The sequence below is a fragment of the Aphis gossypii genome, chromosome 2 (genome assembly GCF_020184175.1).
Source record: "Aphis gossypii isolate Hap1 chromosome 2, ASM2018417v2, whole genome shotgun sequence".
Classification (NCBI taxonomy): domain Eukaryota; kingdom Metazoa; phylum Arthropoda; class Insecta; order Hemiptera; family Aphididae; genus Aphis; species Aphis gossypii.
The window spans coordinates 6055190-6079217 of NC_065531.1; the positions used below are offsets into that span (position 1 = coordinate 6055190).

General features: G+C 25.0%; 1 protein-coding gene across 6 annotated transcripts in view; it reads left to right on the top strand.

Moving 5' to 3' along the window:
* LOC114129527 (adenylate cyclase type 5) overlaps window positions 1–24028 on the top strand; it is a 178608-nt gene that overhangs the window by 57397 nt on the left and 97183 nt on the right. For 2 of the 6 annotated variants that reach the window (XM_050199940.1, XM_050199946.1), the window contains exon 3: window positions 10999–11028. The gene's annotated coding sequence lies outside the window, so the exon portion shown is untranslated. Of the gene's footprint in view, window positions 1–5494; window positions 6070–6201; window positions 6450–10998; window positions 11029–24028 lie in introns of those variants that run through there. The other 4 variants (XM_050199941.1, XM_050199942.1, XM_050199943.1 and 1 more) reach the window with 4 other exon arrangements.

Here is a 24028-nt window from a genome sequence, read left to right on the forward strand (position 1 = left end):
CAATATTATTTTCTATGTTGGTACAACGTAATTTTAAAATTATTGAAACATACTTTAAGGGGTATTTATTATACTATCAACCTATTATTACACCTTTATATGGTGCAAAATAATTTTAATAAGTATAATAATAAAAACATAATACATTAAGGAAAATTCTGTTTTCAACTAGAATTTATTTTCGTAGTTATATTATAATGATTATTGATTTTACGTTGAAATTATATAATATACTATATAACATAGCCTACACTAAAAATCAAAAAGTTGATTAACTAAAAAACATTTAAGGATCACTTATATATTTATCACTAGATCAAAAATTCCACCCTGAAATGTTGTGTCGCAATCATTTGCCTCAGGCACCTCCTTAAATGCTACTGAAATAAGGCGTCGTAAAAAACTTTTCAGCACGACACTGAGATATATGTTACTATGGAAGTCAGTAGTAGTTCACATCGTGTATTACGCTTTAAAATTAAACGGGAAATTGATGGAAATTAAAATACTGAATATTATATTATAAGTGTAAGCCTTATATTGTAAGGTATACAATTTATAAGCACATCATTTTTTTTCGTTATATTTTTCAATAAAATGACTTAATCAGTTTTTTTCAATATTTAATCACTTGGAAGGAGTAAACTGTATCTAGCGCACTATTATCCATATACTAAAAAAAAAAACAATTTTTACGTGTATAAAGGTCACTTCTCATGGAGTCGGCCTAGAGGTGGCAGAGTAGAGCTTTCGAAAGAACTGCAGTTTTTGTATGTTATAATTTCCTATAATATGGCCATAATGAAAATTTCCTTTAATATGATATACATACACATTGTATGTTATTTATTTTTTATTTTCAGTAGGTAATGAGAAAATTAGAAAAAAGTTTACCTGTGATGTTTCAAAACAAAGTACACAAAGTGGTCAAAACTTTCTCTATACATTACTTTTTTAGTTTAATTTGTGTTAAAATTAATATTATTAGAGCGTGTTATGTATACATCTGAACTTGAAAAAAACTACAAATTATTTAAATCGTCTTATTATTCCAATTAAAATAAAAAAAAATGTAAATATAATTTTTATTAGATTTTAATTAAAAAAAAAATAATAAACATAATATTTAATGACTGTCGTCTATTTATTTGGTCATAATTATACGACATACATATTGTAGGTAATATACTTTTATTGGACGTATAATATTATTAATTACTCTTGAAATATAGAAATATTACTTACAAACAGTAGTTATAACTAATTATTATTTTAATGTTTTATTATTTTTGCATACTATACCATTTATTTAATAGCATATCATTATAATACATTGTGGTGTCTGCATTGAAATGATAAAAAACAAAATAAAAAAATGTTTACGTTTATAAAATACCAGTCGAACATTAAACATTAACAAAACAAAATTGAATTTAGTGTCTATTAATAAATAGTCGTGATGAAAATTCCCCAAAACAATATAATATCTACAAGTCCAAACGTTGCAGATTATTATAAAAAAGAAAAATGGTATTTGCTACAAATAATTGCAAAAATTACGAGTTGAACATTTTAAATAACATATAACGTAGATAGGTATAAATAAATATCATACATATTATGCGAACCCGTCATAAATAAAATAAAAAATGAAAAATGTGTTTGACAAATTATTGAATGTCAATGAAGTTGGTAGGCCAACTATGTCCTACTAATTCGAGAAATCTGCCAATATTTTGAAAATAAATTAAAACATTAAAAATTGGTTTTTAAGATTTGCAAATTTATAATTTTTGGTATCAAATTTAACGGTATTTTTTCAAAAATCGTTTTTTGCTTATTTTATTTTATAGACTTATTAAAAAATTCAAAATCACAATTTGTAAAATATTTGTACATTTTTTCGAATTAATCGAATAAAAAAGAGACCAACTTACGGAAATTACATATTGTTTTCATATTAAATATATATATATATAATAGTTACTGGTCAACCTTGTAACTTGAAATACTTTTAACATGGCAGAATATTATACTTTTATCACAAGGTCAAGATGATGTTTTTTATGTTTACATACTATTGTTTTAATGCTCAATAAACAGCAGACGGTTTGAATAATCTGACATGATAGTACCGATGTAAGTGTTAGTTGAAAGATTATTATTAGAAACTCCTACTAAGCATGATATTTGTATCTAATCGTATAATATAGGCGTTGATAAATTAAATTTCTAGTGAAGTTTAAAATAAATAAAAGTATATTTATATATAAATATATAAATCGTATATTATGCTCTTTGGATGGAATTTACAACTTCCGTATTGCAACGCGTGATGGGGTAGTAATAAAATATATTGGTCCTTAGTTTTTTGTGCACGCATTTCTTTTATATTTTTTTGCTGTTTAGATTCTTCAATAAAGACGCATTTCTGTCTCGTTGAGTTGTATATCACCATTTGTATGTCATGTGGTTGACGTTCTTGGGTTTATATATCACGAAGATATAACGCGATTTGACTTGTCATTGATACGTGTAACCACTACAACTATGCCTACCAATAAAAATGCTATAAGTTTACAAAGCGTGGTTGAAAGATAAACGAACATCTCTGGAAGAAATTGTTTCAGACCTTTTTAAACACTTAACCGCTTACAGATCAAAGAAAATCACAAATCTAGAAACAAGAAGAGAGGAACTTTGAAATTGCATAGAATATAATAAATGGAATCATGTATCCAAAGTTGTGTATTTCAACCATAAAATTTATACAATTGTTAAAAATCACACACAAAAAAAAAAAATAATAATAATAATCCAATGTACCTATTTCCTTTTTTTTTTTAAGTTTATAATATACAAAAAACTATATAAAAAAAAGGCCACATTACTAACGTAAGTATTCTAATTAAATATATTGAAAAAAGGCAACTATAACTGTTATACATGAATTACTTGAATTAATAATACTATAAAATTCAAATAATTTCTGATTATCACTAATTATCACAACGATATCTATATTGAGATTCAGTTTTTGATACAGTCTATTAATGTGAGCTCTATAACCTCACTAAATTTCATTAAATGTCTTTCTTTCAATACATGTTTAATAGTTATTACAGAATAATGAGTAATAATAAAAACTTCGTATAATACACTAAAACTTAAAAAGTCTGCTAATAGACTAGTCCAGAATCAAAGGAAAAAAAATCACCTAACCAAATTTGTTTATCGAATATGTCTCTGAATTAATTTCTTGGTTAGATCTACTGAGGGTTTTCGTTTTATGTATTGAATGTAGTTTATAATCCAAATATAACTAATAGAAAATTTAGTTTAACTTTATACATACATATATTTATTCATTGTTATAAAATTATTAACAATATCATATTATATTATTTTCACGAAATATTTTATGTTGTAATCATATTTATACAATACTCTTTCCATTGATTAAATTTCCAAAATAAATGTATAATTCTGAGTACAAACTTTATTAATAAAGTCAAACAATTCAACTTTGTGGTTCCAAAAATATTGCACTTAATTATTACATAATATATTATGTTATAGCATAGTTTTTATATTTAACGGTGTGGGCGCCAAGATAAATGACCTCATTTAACATGTCCATATAGTTTTGTTATTTTATTTAATGTATTATGCATATTGTTATCTCTGGTAAAAGATAGATGAATATTTAAGCATTATAGAATTAGAAGAATTATTTGGATGTGAGTCAATAAAAAAAAAAACATTTAAAAATAATATTGGTCAAACAAAAAGAGATTTTAAAACAGAAAGGTCAAGACTGTAATATATTACGCATTAAAGATCAAAAGATCAAAAGTTTATTAGTTTATAATACAAAGATTTAAAGAGAAGAATGAATAAAGTACCTAGTAATATAGACAAATTTATAAATAGAAATGCCAAGTACCTATTATAAATTTGAATGGAGATGAATTACATTGAATACTTTTTATTTCTTTTTTAGTCAGAAATGAGATCTTATTATACCAAAATAAAACCATATGACGCGGAATTGTTTGTTGTACACTGTTTTTACTTTTGATAAACTAAATACTGTGGATGACATTTAAGTTGAATTTTAAACGAATTATTATATTTCGACCGTTCAAAGGATAAAATGAAAACATCAAAAAGATGGTTGGACATTTGTGTGACACGCCTTAAATTACTATCGGATAAAGATCATAGGGGTTATTTGAAAATGTTGTATTTTAAAAGTTATAAGTTTATAAAGTTGTGTATCAACATAAGTGTTGGGTTATTTTCAAAACAATTTTAGTTATAGTTACAAGTTGACAATAATTATTAATAAAACACTATAATAATAGTGTCCACTTACCGGCCAAAATATATATTTATTATTAAATTTCTCTTATGTTACCGAACATCAGTATAAACTGAATAAAGAATATTTATACTTATATTATAAATATGAATAGGAAAACTGAAATACATGATTGTCAGAACACGGATCTTTGTTACAATTTATTATAAGAAACCCGTGGGTAAGAGAGCTGTTATACAGAGAAAACTTTGTCATTTCTAAGCCCCTTGGCACTTAACGTACACTATTTCTAGAATAAGATCAATGTCAATTCGATTGATTAAAGGTATTGTATAAAGTATTGATTATATAACTAATAACTAAAGATAAAAAATATTCACAATCTTTCAAAAGTTAATTGCTTCTCTTCTCGAACAAGGTAGGGTATGTAAATATTTTTTTTAACGTGCTTTCTAACTTCACCGCTGCTTTCCCGGAACCTTCATTAAATATAATCCTTATTTTTTTTAAAAAACTGCCATCATTATCGAAAAACCATAAACTCTTGACATAAAAATCACGATGGAATACACGTACTTTTGAAGGATATAAAACTTCTTAGTTCTTATTGTAAAATATTAACACGAAATCAAAACCGTATAAAGTAGTGATTATATTTATGTACCAACTTCAAGTATACTCTCATAAAATAAATAACGAAAATATTTAATAAGCGCCATTTTTAACCCATTCCAATAAGCGTGATTGCTCCACATAAAATGTACGTTCCGATATAACTGCGGTCACAATTCACACAATTCACTGGTCCAACATTTGTATGGCGTTTGCACTGTACTTGTGGTCCGCGTAGACCGGTTGCTGCGAGTTGTAAGCGACCGTATTATTATTAAAAAGACAACGAAAAATGAAAATTACAAAACTATAATAATGATGACGATAAAGTAGTGTTATACTATAATTGTTATTTTGTATTATAAGTGTATTCGTAAGTAGACAACCACAACGCATGCAGCCGATGCGTAAAGGTAAAAAAAAAAATAGAATCGAAAAAAGGCGCCGCTGGGCAACGGGTTTTGCGGAATGAGAATTTTTTACGCAGATAGGTCGCGTGCGCGCGTCGTTTGCGTGTCGACTCGGAAGCGAGCCGGCAACCGACGGTAGGTGACCGCAGTAGTTGTTCCGACGTCGTTGTCGGTCGGTTGGTCTGTCGGTCTAACCGGGTCGGACGAGTGTTCGCGCACGTTTTCAAACATCGTTTTTTCGCTAATCGGTTTTTGTTAGTGTCAATAAATTTTTATTATATATAGGTTCGACCACCCGACTAGTCACTACTGCTGTAACAAAAAAAAAAAAAACCAACGTTGATTTAGTTGAAATTTCACCGGTTTTTTCGTCCTTAGTGAATGTATACCGACAACGCATGGAAAAACAAAATTAAAACTACCCATACGTATCGAATATAGACGCGACGAGTTATAGTTTTTAAGAGTTTAGACGTTTAGAATTTTTCCAAACGGTTTTTAAGATACATAACTTTTTTAAAATTATTACTGTCATTGTCGTTAGGCTTTGCGAGTGAGAGTGTAACGACGCAACATCGTAGGTCCCAAAGGTGGAATAATACTAGTCCGGATTAGTCGGATCGTTCGTTTCGCATTTTTTACTCGACCACCGCTGCAGTGGTGGTCCTGTGAAGTTACAAGTACTGAACGAAACAATCACGAAACACGAGGTCGGTTTTAATGGTAAATAAATTAGTAATATGTGTTCAAGGTACTTAGGGTATTATTATTGTTGACTGTTATACGAGTAGAGTTAGACAACAGTCGGCGCGAATGGTATTACCAGCCGGTTTCAATAAAATATTATCTTATCAGGGTCCGCTGCCCGAACACACGACCGTTTTGTTGTTTCCACGCGTGGCTCGGCGACTTTGAAAACCGCTATTACATGGCAATACAATTATTACCTTTCCAGCACCGTAACCACACGCTCACTAAGACCAGTTTTTCTAATACGACGGTGTTATTCTTTATACGACCCTCGTAAACAGAAAGAAAAAAAATACAGTGCTGCAGTCTCCCAGCGGTCGAGAGAACGTGAATGACGGCTACAAGTACCTAACGTAAGTACTTGTGTATTGGAATATGGTCCTGTAGGTCGTATTCGTTTTGCGAAGAAACGGCGACGTGCACGACGTGACGAGCATTTTTTTTCCTACGGTCGACCTGGTTGTGTGTGTGTATTTCGTGAACGTCTGTCGTCGTTTTTGCCTATTACGAATAACGTGGGAATCCCGCGGGTGCTGGTCGTTTTCCCATACGGTTATCAAGCACCACCGCCGCGCGCGAACGGCCAAACGGATTACTGGCTAATAACGAACCGACGACGCGGAACGGCGGGACACAATGGACCTTTTGCTAATAATAATAACAATAAAAAAAAAAAAACAGCAACAATATAACCTATAAATAAACTATTTGTGAAGAAAAAAATTGTATATCTATAAATATTGTATCTGTAGTGTACATCTTTTCCGATGCTTTAACTGTAGGTACGTTTTTCGAATACTCCGCGTACCATTTACTATTTCCTTTTTCTTTTTAATTCTATGTTAGGACCCTATCCACCTTATATTTTGATAAGCGTCGGTAAAGGGGTTTATAAATATCGACATGCATGCAGTAAGGATGTGTTCCATTTTCTTTTATAGAAATTAATAAATCAAATTAGGAATGTTAAGTAGGTATATATACGAAGAGTATGTATAAAATACATGAGTGTCAACTGATATGGTAGATTTAGAACATGACACATTTGACAAAAAAACTATAAAGTATTTGATTAGGGTTTCCTTTAAAGTTTTGTAATGCATTGACTGTTAGTTAAATAACAAATAGATTGAACATAAAACGGATTTAATTTAAACAATTATAATTAATTCATATAAGCATTGATTATAGAATAGTCTATTCTATAATCAATGATATAAGGTATGAAAAAAAAAATTGATATAAATAAATCGATTTATATTTATAAATGTATTAAATATGTATACGTATAATATAATTTATCATAATATACAATATTAATCATACAATCATGATACCTACAATCATCGATTTATCTATAATGGTTTAGTCATATTCAAATACATTTTAGTAAAAATGTATTTTGTTGTTTTAATACTACAACTATGTTGTATAATAATGGGCCAAGAAATAGTTGATCTATTAGAAAGCAAAATACTTCGTCATTGATATACATATTGATAAAAAATAATCTTTTAACCAATATAATTTGTAGTTTATTTTATTTTCTAAGAAATATTGAAGTTAATTGAATCGAACTAATAGAGGAATCAAATAAACATTAAATCTATAATAAGCTGAATGGATAAAATATTAAAAAATGAAGTTTTTTTTTTAAAAAATATTAAACAATTATTGTTTATATGCTTCTTTATTTTAATTTAATTTTAAATTAAAAAATATTGTGACTATTTGATTTTTAAGATCAATTTTGTAAAGTAAGGCTCAGTATATTTAATAAAAGAAGTTTAAATTCTAAATTCATTATTTTTTTCGTTGAGTCATTCTGAAAATTGTACGTAATAAGATTCCAATAACTAAAATCAAATAACAATATTTCATAATTGTGGATTGATTAATCCAAAGTTCTATCAAGCAAATATAAAAACAAAACGTGTACAGAAAGAAACAATAATAACGATAATTAATGGAGGTACCTGTATTTTACATGTTATGATTGAATGATAAAACGTATTATATACTCATATAGAACGTGTATAATTGCTATTTGTAATTATTTATCTTTTCAATGTTTCTAGTTCTGTTTTTTAATTTTATTAAACTATATCATTAACAAATTATTATGTAATAATTATATTATATATTTATATCATGTGGTATTCGGTTATCTGTCATAGTTTTTTTTATGAAGGAATTAAATAAATTAGAATGCCAAATAAAAGTTGTCATCACGTTTACTACATATCTAATAAGACAATAATTTATTACAGTAGTTAGTAGGTACTATTATAGGTACCTAGTCGGTTTTTAACATTAGTTGCTAATTATCGTGAATTGGTTTGATCTCTTGTCTAATTATTCAATAATAGTTACGTTCAGTTTGACAGAAATATCAACTCATATAGTTAAATAATATACAACAGACGTACATTAGACGGAATATTAGATTTTGTTTTACAATGTATGACCACGAATGATGTATATATGTTTTTTCTTTTTATAACACAATTATATTATTATACACTGATATTGAATCCACCGATGTCATTTTCTACCAAAATGCATTTAACGGCACTTGAGCTTCAATGTGCATTGCATCAAATAACCTAACCGTACAATTCAAACATACAGCTTTTGTACCATTTATGTTTTTAATAGATCTATTAATTCTCAGTAACATTTAAATATATACATATAATCGGTAGATAAGTGCACCATATACTTACAATAGTACTCGATTATAATAATAGAAAAGGTTTTCTTGTACACAACTTTTTTTTTCTCAACTTGATGTGAAAATCGAATATGAGCTTTTAACAAATATATGTATATATTTCTTTACGATACCCACGGTATAGCGTTGATCGATTATTGATTGCTCATAAGTGCAATACGCATCTAAGACTAAAATCAATATGAATTAATAATATTATGTATAGAATAATAAAGTAATATAGGTAATAAAATATAACTGTTAGTGATATACCTAATTAATTTTATACTCGTAGACTGTTATAAAATATTTTAATACTTTATTTTACTTTATTCAACTGTTATGTTATAAAATAACAAAATATAAGATGATGTTATCGGACACTGGCAGAAATTTTAAATCTGTCAATATATACAGGATTATTACATATAAATGCTGAGAGGGTGCTATGATAAAAGTATTGATCGATTAACGAAAACACAAAATGTAATTTTAATTGCTACAAATATGAGTTCTTTATAGTGTAGGTAACTTATATAGTTATAACTTATAAGTACGTTTTATATATATTTCTCTAGAACAATTTTATACTTTTTTATAATATTGAGTTTTTGAAAATATAATCACTTATGTATTTATACCATATCCATATCGGTGTATTAGAGCGTACACTGGAAGGAGTATACGGCGTGTTCATACACTCATAACAATATTTATAAATAAATACGTATACGTAAAAAAAATATTAATTGTATAAGTATGAAATGAATGGTGGCCAATAAGTATATAATTTTTATATCTCTCATAAGCGAATGTAAGTTATTTAATATATATGATTATTTGTAAATATTTTTTTATTTTTGCTAATAACTAATTATTTGATAATTAAGATTCAATTATGAACTTTCAAGTACAGTAAGACAATTTTTTCGAGATACTTATATTAAGAAACATAACGTATAATAGGTACTGGACGGTATACTCAAAACATTATTTATTGATATTTCCCTAACTTTAGTAATATAATAATCTGCAGCTTAAGTATATAGTCCATTATATAGGCGAGACATTATTCCTGTCTGTCTGCATGTGTGTTTTATCATTTTAGTTATTTCAAGAACTTAAGCTATTTTAGTTATGTGTATGTATTTTTTTAAACTAAATAAAATAGATTATTGCATATAATTTATGAATGAATTATTAACATAGGTTTCATTGAAGTTTAAAGCGTGGGTAAAAATAGTATAATATAATTAAACATGTGGTTTTCATTGGCATAGTACATGACATTAACTAGTATATAATGTCTTAAATCGTTTTCGTGTAATGTAGGTGCGTTTATGATTCTCTAAGCAGTCATAAAATATAATTTTAGTTTAACGTTTTGATAAATCGTATTTTTTTGTTCTGTTTGTGCAGTGGATTAATGACTTTATTATTTTCTCCTAATCCACTAGATTAGCTACCTATAATCTTATCATTAACTTAAATGATTATATGTTTTATATGTGGTGTAAAAATTTTTAAAATTAATAACACAGTACAAACTTTTTACATTTTATGAATTAAGTACATAAACATATGAGGATGTCGTGGTGGCCAAGGACAAACGTCCTAGTGGACGACTATCTTACAAATTGCAATATTAACAAGGATCTGCCCATAATACGTGGGCACATATTATTGTATCATTTAATATGGCATATCAGTACATCACATACCCACGACTTAAGCATGACTGACTCTTAAAAAAATAAATAATTTTCGGTCATATCATATGTGTAGGTATGTCTGTCAAAGATCTAATGTTTTAAATTTTACTACCTCTATTATTTCAATGTTAACATTATACACTGTGAATAATCACTATATTACTCGATGAAATTTTATTAACTGTTATATTTTTTTATATATTGTATAATAATAAATTACGACCAATGTGATAAAATGTAAAATTGTTTTTTTTTCATCAATTTTTATTATTTCCATTTTTCCCGTATCTAGATAAATGCACTAAAATAAAATTAAAATAATTGTTGTGATAAATTACACAATCTTTTTAGGGTTACTCGTAAAATATGATACATAGTTAATATTTTAATTATTTATAATAATAAAAAAAAATTGTTTTACATATTTTAATATATAAATCATGTGTTTCTTTAGTAATTTTTATTTTTGTTTTGCAGGTATTTTGCCCATTGATGAAAATAATTTGAGTGAGTATCACAAAATATAAAATTATATTTATTTGTTCGAATGTACGTATATAATGTTCTGATACTGAACAATATTTTTGCATTTATATCTACATAATATTTTATTATTACATAAAATAAATGTTTTATCTGGGCCATAAAACGATTTATCACAAAATTATATTTGCAGTTCTTAAGAGTTAAAATCGTTGTAATATGATAAGTAGGATAAATTAAAATCTTGTCGATTTTCATGTAAAATCACAATAGCTTTAGAATATTGTTTTTTCATAAATAAAACTTGATAGTATTATTGCGTTATACGATGAATCCCGATACGTATATTATACACTCGTATAGGATACTAGTAATATTACAAAAATGCTACGTGACTTTCATCGTTTATAACGAATCAATTTTCGCGTGCGACTTTGCGAGTGGTATCATGTTACAGGATATAATAAATTGTATTTACGCAACTAAAAATTAGTAAGCCATAAGCAAATACGTATAAAAAAAAATATATAAGAATACATAGTTGTTCACGAATATAAGAAAACGAGGAAAGATTATTTTATTAATTTCGAGATTAACTGATTTGATGTACGGAGATAAATGACAAATAAATACGTCACTGTGACTTAAAATATAAGCGAAAAAAGGTTTTTGTCTCTAATAAAAGATACTAGCACTATATACCTACATAGTACGGATATTGAGGATTTATCGATTCCACCAAGACATTCTGTTTTGTAAAAGGTATTAATTATTGACTTCGCTGGCGATTCATTCCACTGGCTACTGTTCATACTAAATGCTTTTCTATACAATAGCATAGTATTTATGTCAAAAAGTTAATATTAGTCAATAAATTTAAATTGTATTCAAATTAAACATTAATCAATCTTCTATTTATTAATTACATTATGGGTTTTATTTTATTTTATTTATAAATCTTATAATATGATAAATATAATCGCATTGTACATCTATAGTAGTCGTTTTATTAATAATTGTAAAAAATCTGTTTTGTTTTTTGCATTGGATTTCTGTCCGATTTTAATTATATAAGTAAATTCATATTATGCAAACACTAAGTCTTAAATCAAAGTATTTTAATATATTTATTTTTAAATTTAATTACAATTATTTAATAAATTCAAAATTATTATTGACATCATCCATATTAATACTCGAGTAAATTTATTGTTATCTATGAAATGTATTAGTTTTATATAAACTAATATGTTTAATACTTTAATGTTCAGTAAAATATTTATGCATATTCTTACTTATATTAATAAGTATAAAACTTATGATTGATGTCTACCATTTTGGTAAATTTATTCATTGTGAGTAGTTATTATAAACAGTAGTTGGTGTTGTCGATACGTATTCACGAAATTGATATAGATATAATACCATTATATTAACCAAGTTCTATTTTCATAAGATATACGTAAATTCAGCTTTAAAATTTATTTTTTTTGACATAAAAAAAATGGGAAAAATCCTCCCCAATGTTTATTTTTTCCGTTCTCGATTCATATATCATCGATTCTGTTATTATATTAGTGGATATATGATTTTAACTTTGTGAAATTGATGTGTAGTTTATCGATTTGGCTATTTCATATTAGATTAACGTCTTGAACTATACAGAAGGGGATATTTTGCTTCCACTGCCTATTACTGTTTTAAAATAAATTATTACAAATCCGTTAAACACTTGCCGCGCGTCGTCCATAACTCATACTGACGCGCGTGCATAATGTTTTCAACGCATCAAAAAACAATTAAGCCGTTTAGACACGATTGTACACAATGTCTCCGTTAGAAGGTAGATATCTCAAACTTACCTCCACTCTACATTATAAAATGCTACTCACCGTAGATATTCAAAATATACATTTGTGTATAATATATTACTGTAATAACACAGTAAGACACGCGTGTACACGTTAAATAATGCATTAATTATGTATTTATGTAAGAATGTATTACCTATACTCATAAATAGTATAAATAATACAGTAAATCATTATTACTATCGTAATTTAATTGTATATACACCTACCATAAGTCATCTTTAGTACGTACAATCATATTATGAATCTATGAAATATTGCATTTGGCCAGTGTTTATCGCATTGAATGTTTTTCATTATTATGTTGTTTGAAAATTACATTAATAGCTAATATTTTATAGATGTTTTTAAGTTTTCTGTGTTTCTGTTTACTATAAAATAAATAGTTGAGATAATTTTAAAAGATTTTTTTCATGGTTTATCATTTATAAATGATTGGATTATTTTATCTATGATTTCCGTAGAACAACTATTTTAGTTTTTAGATATGTTCAAAACTTTTATGTATATAATATGTTATCCTTAACGGTTTTTGGAATAAACTACGACATTTTCGTTTAGAGTTATATGCATTACTTATTGTATTTTCTTTTCATGTCTTATACGGCACTCAGTAACGGTATAACTTTGTTGCATAATAAGTATAACAATGTTACAACAACAAAGTAGCTTCTAAAAATGACTTCCTTTTCTTATTGACACTAACCTAACATCTCAATTTAAAAACAATACATAATTGACATTATCTTTGCTTAGATGATTATAAAATATATTTTGTTGACGTAAATTTAAGATTATTTCCTTTCAATAAAAGTACTAAATTAAATAAAACTAAAATAGGTACCTAATATAGTGTTATCATTTAAATTTTAAATTGTTATAACTAATATTACAAATTTAAAGCTAAAGCAATATCATAGAATTATGATGATTTAGGGTTCAACTTAAGTTTAAAATTGTTTTAGATAATATTATATAATATCTATGAAGAGATAACATAGTTATAATTTTTAAATAAAATTTTTCTGTCCCTCATTCTTATATTGAAATAATTATAATTAATATAGTTTATGTTCATTGTTCATTTATTTAAACTTTATATTTACATATTTTAGTTAAGAAGCTCATATTTTCACTCCATTATGAGATTTTTACTAGGTACAAGTTGCTTGTTGATTAATAAAACGATGTTTGTTACTTCATAAAATTTACTTAGCTATATTAGAAATATTACTTAAGTTCTCATTATGGTATACTATTTTAAGATTTAATTAAATTATAAATTTAGTTTTAATTAAAAAATAGTTAAACTCATGACTACGTTTCTACAGTGGGGTAATTCTTAATTTCGTTTAGCATATGTTATTTTATTTCTCAAAGTTTGCATACTGGTTATTACTTTTCAGTTTTCACTAAATTATAATAACTGAAAAATAAAAAATACAGATATGTATTATAGATATTGATTATAAGATAAAATTCTTGCTAGTTCTTTGATATAAATTCAATTTTTTATGCCACAGTAGGCTAAAAGAAAGTATAGAACCTATTATAGTGATACAACGCTTTAATGCTAGTTTTATGGTTTTTGAAATTTATTATAGCTCAGTGTACTATTTTAAATTTCATAATTAAAAAGGCAGACAAGTGGTTACCACTCTTCTATATATTAGGCGTTGAGTGGAATTCGTTATTTAATAAATCACCATAATGGATTTTGTTAAATTTGAATTAAATGATAATCCATTGTATATATTATTCTGAGCGGAGACTGTCTAAATTGTAGGTTAACCATGGTTAAAAAGCAATATTTTAATAATAATAATATCGGCTTTACATAAAATGTTAGCCTTAATTTTTCCCAATTAAAAAAAAAGTAACAAGAATATTTAATTTTTACCTCTTAAAAGTACAAACTAAATTCAATTTTCTATCAAAAACCACCCTCAAAGTGAAAATTGAAAAATTGAAACGTCCTATCAACAACTTATCGTGTGCAGTGTGCACAGACATAAAAAAACACACGTTATTATAAAATCAATACATTCATTTCTTTGCTCAGAATCTAATAAATATTTACCTTATGTGTTTGGATTAACAAAAAATACACGAAGAAACAAATATGGATGATGTGATATTATCATATTTTGATCGAATCACGAATGCATGTAATGAATATTTTTCTTGGATCTTTTATTTAATGTTAATAATTTCTTTGATGTTGTACGCAAAAATCGTAAGAAATATAAGTAAGTATATGGGATATAGTTAATGGTTACATCGAGTGACTTATGTTTTTAGATGATGTCAAATTTATATGAATTATTTAATGTATTGTATAATTATTTGATGTTTTTTCTATTGACACCACTCTTTTTTATATCTTACAAACCCTTGACCTTTATCATGTATTCACCATCCTTCAAACGTTATTCGATATAAGTTCATTCATGCGACAACACTTCAACTAAGTTGTAAATTATGTCAATAAAAACAAATAAATAACGAGAAACAAAAATTATTTTTAGATCTTATTAAGTGAACATCAGAAAAAGTTTAAATCATACGATTGAAAAATCTTGTGTAACACCTATAACCAATGTATTTCTTTTTCATTTCTTATGCTATTTCATCAAAAAATTATTGTTTTTTTGATGTTTTAATTTTCAATTTAATTTGCATTTTATAAAGATATCAATGTTTCTTCTCACATTTCACGTGGAATATATGCATGTTTATTTATATAATATATATCTTAAAAAATGTATTTAATATGAAAATCGAGAACTAAATTTTATTATTATTAATAATAATATTCATATTATAATGTTATATAGTGTTAGAATAATTAACTTGATAACTTTTAATCATAATAGGTATAGACACACACACGCTAAAATATAAATCTCATAGATTTTATTAACAATTTTCATTATAATATCAGTAAATCATAGTTTTGTATATATTATAAATACATTTAGGTAATGTATTTTTATGAAGTGGATACCATCAGATACTCTCTTTACTAAAACGTAATACGTTTAGTCATTTTAATATAACACATTCATTAGAATACAAGTATTTTATTTTATAATAATAATAAAATAAATCATTTAGATACCTGCCTATATTTAAAATAAAGATTATAAAAACAATATTTTTTTTTTAGACAAAAATGTTTTATAATGAAAATATTAACAATAGGAATGTATCACTTAACACAATTTATCAATAAGATAAGTAGGTATATTTATAAAATATATAATCCAATTATTAATCTCTTTAATACATTTTTTTTAATCATAGAATAAGCATAATATTATTCTATATTTCTATAGCTATATATTTTATATATCCATGAATTAGTTTATTTCGTACAAAAATAAAGCAATAAATACTTCAAACTTTTAACTTTTAACGTAGGTATTTATTACCACGGTTTGTTTTATAAGTATTTGTAGTATTATAATATTATTAGTTATCATTAATATTACTGTAGTTCTAGATATTTTAAATTTGTAACAGTTTATTAACTACAGTTACTAAAATTATTCTGAAAAGTTATAGTACATCTATCACTTTAAATATATGAACTTTATTCCCAAGGTTACGTACTAATAAATAATAATTACCGGTTTGATAAACGTTTGAGTTATACTTTATAGGTAGTATGTAGGTTAGATTAAATTAAGTATTGATAATTATTTTTTTTTTTTTTTAGTGAAATACATTGGACGATGCGTTGGTAAAAGGGAATAAGTAAAAAAACTAAGTAAAAAAACTACTACTTTTCAGGAAACAAGATGAACGTTTCATTACTTCAATAATTTTATTTTAAAATTATTGTTCTTATAAAGTGTCAAATTATGAGCTACCTTACTATTGTACAAAATAACATTTTGAAACTTTTAATAACTACAGCACTTAAGTGACTTATTACCTTTAAAACATCATGATACGCACCGTCCACATATTTCGTGTGTGAAAATAATATAGTTGAAAAGTAATTCCAAAATATGTTTTAAAATTTATTGTTTATGCTTCAACTGAATTGTTCTTTGAATTAATTAAATCAAATAAATTCATTTTTCTATTTCCATTATTAAGATTTATTGTTTAAAAAATAATATGAAAACTATCTTCTTTCAACGTTTGTTTTGAAAAATTATGTAGGTACTCGTAAACTTGTGAACATCTATAACTTAATGGTTTGATTTATTGCATCCATCCATAACCGAATGTTCATTGAGCTGAGTGACTTTATAAGATATTTTACATTTTAATGTCCCGAAGGTGATTTAAAATAAAACAAATATAGCTTTTAATCGTAACTCGTGTGGGAACCTTTTTTAATATTAAAACTGTTGTGTGAAAGGAAAATTCATTTAATGAGTTTTGGGAGTGTAAAGCAAAGACCGGAAAATAACATTAGTGACTGTTTTACGAGTGATGTTTTCGTTTACTCACTATACATATAACGTGCATCGGAAGTATTCCTTCATTTGTTTGCTGACTAGGTACATATAATAGTATTCAAATTACGAACGCAGCATATTTACACGATCAAGTGCGTTTTGATGGAATTATCACCATGGTCTACAGTTCGAGCAATGGGCAACTTCCCGAACAAATTAGTCTTATATTTTGTATTGTGTTACGCTCATATACGAATACTAAATCTATAAATGTATGTGAAGTACATAGACCATTAATTATTTTATCGATTTTATAAGGTTTTCCCGAGACATTTGGGCTAGATAAACAAATTAAAAATCTTCTGCTTGATAATTTAATATTCATTTCTGATATATATATATTTATTTATTACTTAGAATATTATAATATATTCTTATCTCAACGCCACCGATGATAAAATTATAGTAGATATAAAGACATTTTTCATTTACAATTCTTTAGATTATTTTTTTTTCACTTACATATTTTCATTTAATTGTCTTCCTGAAAATATAAAATAAAAAAATGTCGTAAAAGTGATATTTTAGTAGGTAGGCATTTATATTTTACACGCGATTAACAGATGAGCGATTGCCATGAACTTACAAATATCACCAGATTTCAGGTTTTAGACATCTGTCTTTAGCTGTCAAACACCATGTAGGTAGTTTATTTCAAAAAAGTGTACAATAAAACCGACACCTTTTTCACTACGACTACGTAAATCCACCATAAGGTCTACTTTCATATCACTTGTCACGACGAAAATGTATACTTTGACTGTATACAAAGGGTGTTTTTGTAGACTTTGTAAACACGTTGTTTTCGTTTAATGGTGAAATAAGATAGAAAAATATTTACTGTTATCGAGATATCTAATTTAATTAAAAGGACCTCTAATATAATTTTAAAACAATTATTGTTGATGTTAATCCAATAATATCTCATTTATTTTGCTCTATATTAAAACAAAAATTAGTAAATTAGACATTTTAGTTTATAATATGTATGTCCATTGTAATATAATGTATTTTACTCGTACAGTTATATATAATTACATTTTTCTTGTACCTAATTCATAAACTTACCGTAATTAAAATTTCGTGAAATAGGTACGCTTAATAGTTATTCATTTATTTTTAATTAGTGTTAGCGGTAAAATGCAATTAAAGAATCCTATTGTTGAGGTCACTGAAAAAAAAATGTTTAAATATCATTATATTTTACTGATTCATACTATGAAAAATTCAAGTTACACTCGCATAAATTTGTTTTTGAATATTTAATGAATAATAATCAATATTTAATGTTCATTACATTACCTGTATTCCATATTATATTCATGTGTACCATTAATTATCAATAACGTAATAACTAATAATGTTCCTGTTAATATTAAATTGTTTGTAATTTTTGTAGTGATAATATGATTTATTATCGATTGGAATTTATTCATTTTTATTGAAAAAGATAATGTAATACGTAGTATGTAGTACTATGTACAATGTACTCTATGTCTAAACAATTTTTTTTTAGAATAACAGAATTTTTTATAATACAATAGAATAATAAATGATCAGACTAAAAAGTTAATGTTTACAAAACACAACATAACATACAATTTTATGAATTTGAAGAATATGAATAAAGGATAAAACTCAATTATATTATTTTAAATATTAAGTATTTATTTATAAAATATATATTTTTTAATAATACATTAATAAATAAATGTATATATTTAGGAAGCACGTTTTAATCATTTCACTTATTTTTTAATTTTTACACTTCTGATTTTTTTTTTGTTAACTTATTAACGAATTATACCAAAAAAAACTAATACAGTGTTTTGTCAAAAAAGAAATGTAAATTAATTCGTTTTAAAAAAAAAGTATTAATATTAATATAATATAATTTGTTCATCGTGACTGCAGTTATACTGAAATGCCCTAAGAAACATCTTACTTAAATATACAGACCACAAATTGCTCTCAATATTATATTATTTGGACTTGATGTAGAAAACTTAAAAGTACACATACACTATCTCAAGTTTAAGTGCCAGGACAATATTGTAGTATTTCCGTCAATTATTTGAACGCTAAGAAAAATGCCGTACTTTAGAAGTCTAGTGAAATAAAAGAATTGTTCCTAGAGCTTCGCTATTTGAAATCATAAATAACGACGAGGTCATGATAATTGAAGAAGAATAAAATATAAATCACTTGAATCATATGAATTGCTAGGAATCTGAACTCGTACAAAATATAATATAAAAACATAATTTGACTTACTATTACTATTATTTTTTCAGTGGGCAAGGAATATCGGATATGACTATCTATTTTTTCATTATCGATTTGTGCCTTATTCCCATTTAATTGGCCAATTAAATTATATTTCACAGACTGGTTATTATGTTGTAGATTGTTTGTTGAGTAATCTAATTTTAAAAGTAATTGTTTCATTTTTTATGTAAACTCTTTGATATGTATGTTATGAAATAAAATAATCATAGAACATTATTATTTGTACACTTTAAATAATAATAGACATACGTTCACTTTAAATTACACAACAGTTTTATTTGTGGGAATATCGAAAACCAGTGATTATTGTTAATTTATATTGAGTAATAATGTAATATGTTTTTAACTAAAATATATGATACGAGTATTTTATTAATATAAACACTAACAAAAATAATAAAAACATATATAATATATATACACTTGAGAAATTTAAAAGTATAACCTACAGATATATTTTGATTATACAAAAACATACGTTCCACCTCATTGGGTCTTTTGGATCCCCATAATACATACATAGAACACCATGTATTCTTATTTTTTTCATCTTTCTATTTCGCACTTCGTTACTATAGGTACCATAGTTATTATCGTTTATTTTGTAAAAATTATCCTTAAATTAATTGTTTTATTCATATTATACATACATAATTACCTATGTGTGCTAATATTTATATATTTATCATAATATAATAATATAGTCTAAATATATTCTATCACCTGTTGATCAAATGTATTAACCTGTGTATTAACTTACAATTAAAAATATTGATACTGATTAGACTTTAGTTTTTTAAAACGATATGGCAAAATATGCGATTGGAACGTATGACGTATTGTCTGAAATATTAGACATACATGAATAGTTATAATGTATTATATACACCATAATATAAGTGAAACAATTTGTTATTAAATTATAAGAAACAAGAAATTTCAAAATTAAAAAAATAATAATGTATTGTTATTTATATGAGAATGAGAGTATATGTGAAAATGTACATCGGTAATACAATATTTAAAGTACGAAATGATACCGAAATGATATAGTTTTCTATGAATATAGAATAAAATAATGATGTTGAAATTTAATTTGTTAATAATAAATTATGAATATAAACCAAAACTTAACATGTTCATAAAATGGTTGTTTTTCAATCTCTAAATATATACCTAATGTATAAAATAATAAAATAAAGTGACTCTCAAAAAAAAAAATTAATATAGATTAAGTATTAAGAATTGATTATTTATTTATATAATAACTACTTATAAAAGGCTTATATTGGTCCTCTTTTAGATTTATGTCAACATCACTTAATTGTCTTATTTGAGTTTAATCATGATTTCAAATTTGTGTAAAATAAATGTAAGTTAGTCATTTAGAGTAATATTAAATCGCATCATAATATAATACTGAATACTTTAGTGTAAGTTTTTTGTTTTATTTACTAAAATAAGGAATATGGCTTTTAATTAAGTTACTTTCTTGTTCCTCAGTATAATTATTAAATACATACTTATAAGTCGTTATAATTATAATATCAACAAACAAATTAAAATTGAAAAATAACAATAAATATTATAAAATACAGGTATAATTCGTATTATAATTTTTAAGTAAGTATCAGAATCCTTAGAATATAATGACATTAAATTTGCACAGTACACAGTAATACTGTTATACTTTTTTTTTTTAATTAAAAATAATAATAATTTAATAAAACGTCGATTTATATCATATTTAATATACGTATTTCAGTATTTTTTGGCTCCAGTATACTATATTATGTTAGTGGCTTTCATTCTGTAATCATTTATTAGAGTAATATATTTTTAAACTACTTGATATTCTAATCCATTACGATATTTGTATGAGAAATAATCGTAATCATCCGTTTAGACGTATGGTAGCTTATTCTTAGATCATAGAATTAATTTGTGTTTCAACTAAATAACATATAAAGGCTGTTAACATAAATAATTATGACTACTTGAATACGATTTATATGTTTTAATTAGTATTTACAAATCAACGTTCATTTAAAAAACTTGTATATAATATAATTTTATGTGCTAATACGGCTCAAATTATCACGTCATTCAACTTGTAAAGTTATACTAAGGTACTATAACCCCATGAAAAAAATATATAATTAATTATTTAGATCCAAAATTAACATAATGTGTTCCCGGGGTTATGATAACCATGCTGTGTATTTTTTTTTTTTTGAGGTAACCGGAATTATTAATCAAGATTTCCGGTAAGTAATTTGTCATTACATTACCGTATGTTATGATTGATACTGAGAATTTCAATACGTTAACAAATCGTTTCATACGGTCACATTACTGACTGTTTAGTTGATCAGAAAACATAATAAAGTGTAATAATTTTATACTTAAAAGAATAAATAACACAAAATATTGTAGGTTTAAGGATTTCACTTATTTCACATATTTTTGCAATTTTAATTTGTATTAATAAAAATCTATACATTGTATACATGATATTGTAATAGTGTTGGATATTCTAATACTTATTACTTACAATGTTTATTATCATATACATATAAATAAAAATGATTTGAAATTCAATGACATAAGACTATGTTAAGTCAGAGTTATATAACTTAGAATGTTATAGAAAGTTTTATGGATTTCAGTAAAGATTTTTTTTTCTTGATATTCAAAAAAGTATAGAGTGTTTGTTAAAAAGCTAATGGAATAAAATTTCTGTTACAGATTTATTCAACTATTCCTACTCTTAAATAAAATATAAACCTGAAAATACATTATATACCGAGTGCTCAGTGTTTTTAAAAATGTGAATTCGTTTTCTAACAATATTTTTTTTAAAAACAACGTTTCAACGCGTTACCTCGTAGATACAATTTTAATTCATTGCAAACAAAATTCAGAAAATAATTTTAAAATATTATTTAATCATGCTTGTATTACTTCAGTGAAATATATGTATAATGTTTTACATCCTTCTTGTAGTATCGAAACCAATGATTAATTAAATATTGTTCAAAAAGAAGGTTCGATATATTTATATATACATAATACATATATATTATTTATACATATATATATATACGAAGTATTTTTCAAGATTATTCTTTGCATTCTTAAAACTAAACTATGATTATATTAAGATTTTAAAAATGTATTACTCATAGAAATTAATACGTATATGATATCCTATTTTGAGGTGAGATGTTAGAAACTTTTATGTTTTTTTTTTGTAACATTAAAACGATAGTGAATTCGTTTTAAAATAGTACAAAATATAAATTATATATAACCCTAATATTCAGAATATTTATATTTAGTTGTTAATTTATGAAATTATAAATTACATACCTAGTATATGAAATAAGTATTACATTTTCAGGTTTTAAGGTATATATTGATTTATGATATTTGATTAATATTCTTCCTAACTTAATAAATTTTTCACAAAAAAACAGAAAAATTACAAGCATAGTTTTCTATACATGTTGGCGTATTAGTGATACATTAGTTTTGGTAGCCAAACAGTGGCATTCTCTCATAAAATAACCTTTTATCAAAATAATAATTATCAAGTTTTAATATATAATATACGTTGATAGACAAAACAATACAGAGTCTTCTATTTTAAAAAGGCCATTGATTGATTATTAGATATGATAACCTTTTAATACGCTTGAACACTAATGAAGATAATTTATTACTTATATAGCGTGTGATTGCATTCACGGAGTGAATTGGTTGATCACTAATAAGTAATATTATAAAACTATGTTTTAAAATAATTTAATAAGTTTTAGTTATGAATCGTGGAAGAACAGTTTTATGAAATGTATATTAATGAACTAAATTAATCAATTTGTTGTATAAAATTAATAATAATATTATTTTCAATTCAAATTAGAATATTTCTAGATGTTATAAATAATATAATTGATAATTGTTGTTTGTTTTTGTGTATAAAGTGTATTTTCAACATTTATTTTCTTTTAGATTTTTTTTTTATACGATTTCATGTCTTTTTTATTTTTGTTAGGTGAATTTTGATTTTTAACGATGTGTTAAATTCAGAATGAATATATAAAGTATTCATTATTTGAAAATAATATGAAAAAAATGTCTGTTCATCACAATTTAGTTATGAATTTTTATTAAAACTTAATAAAAAATAAAATACGAAAAATGTCGTTATTATATCTTTGAAAACTTAATATTTTTTGTGTTGTATATAACTTCATTGTACAATATTGCAAAGATAAAATATATTTTCGTTGCATTTGTCTCTTAGAATTTTTAATTATTTTTTTTTTTTAAATATTGGTGTCTGCGTTTAAACTTTAAACCTTACTAACTATAATGTATTTGTTT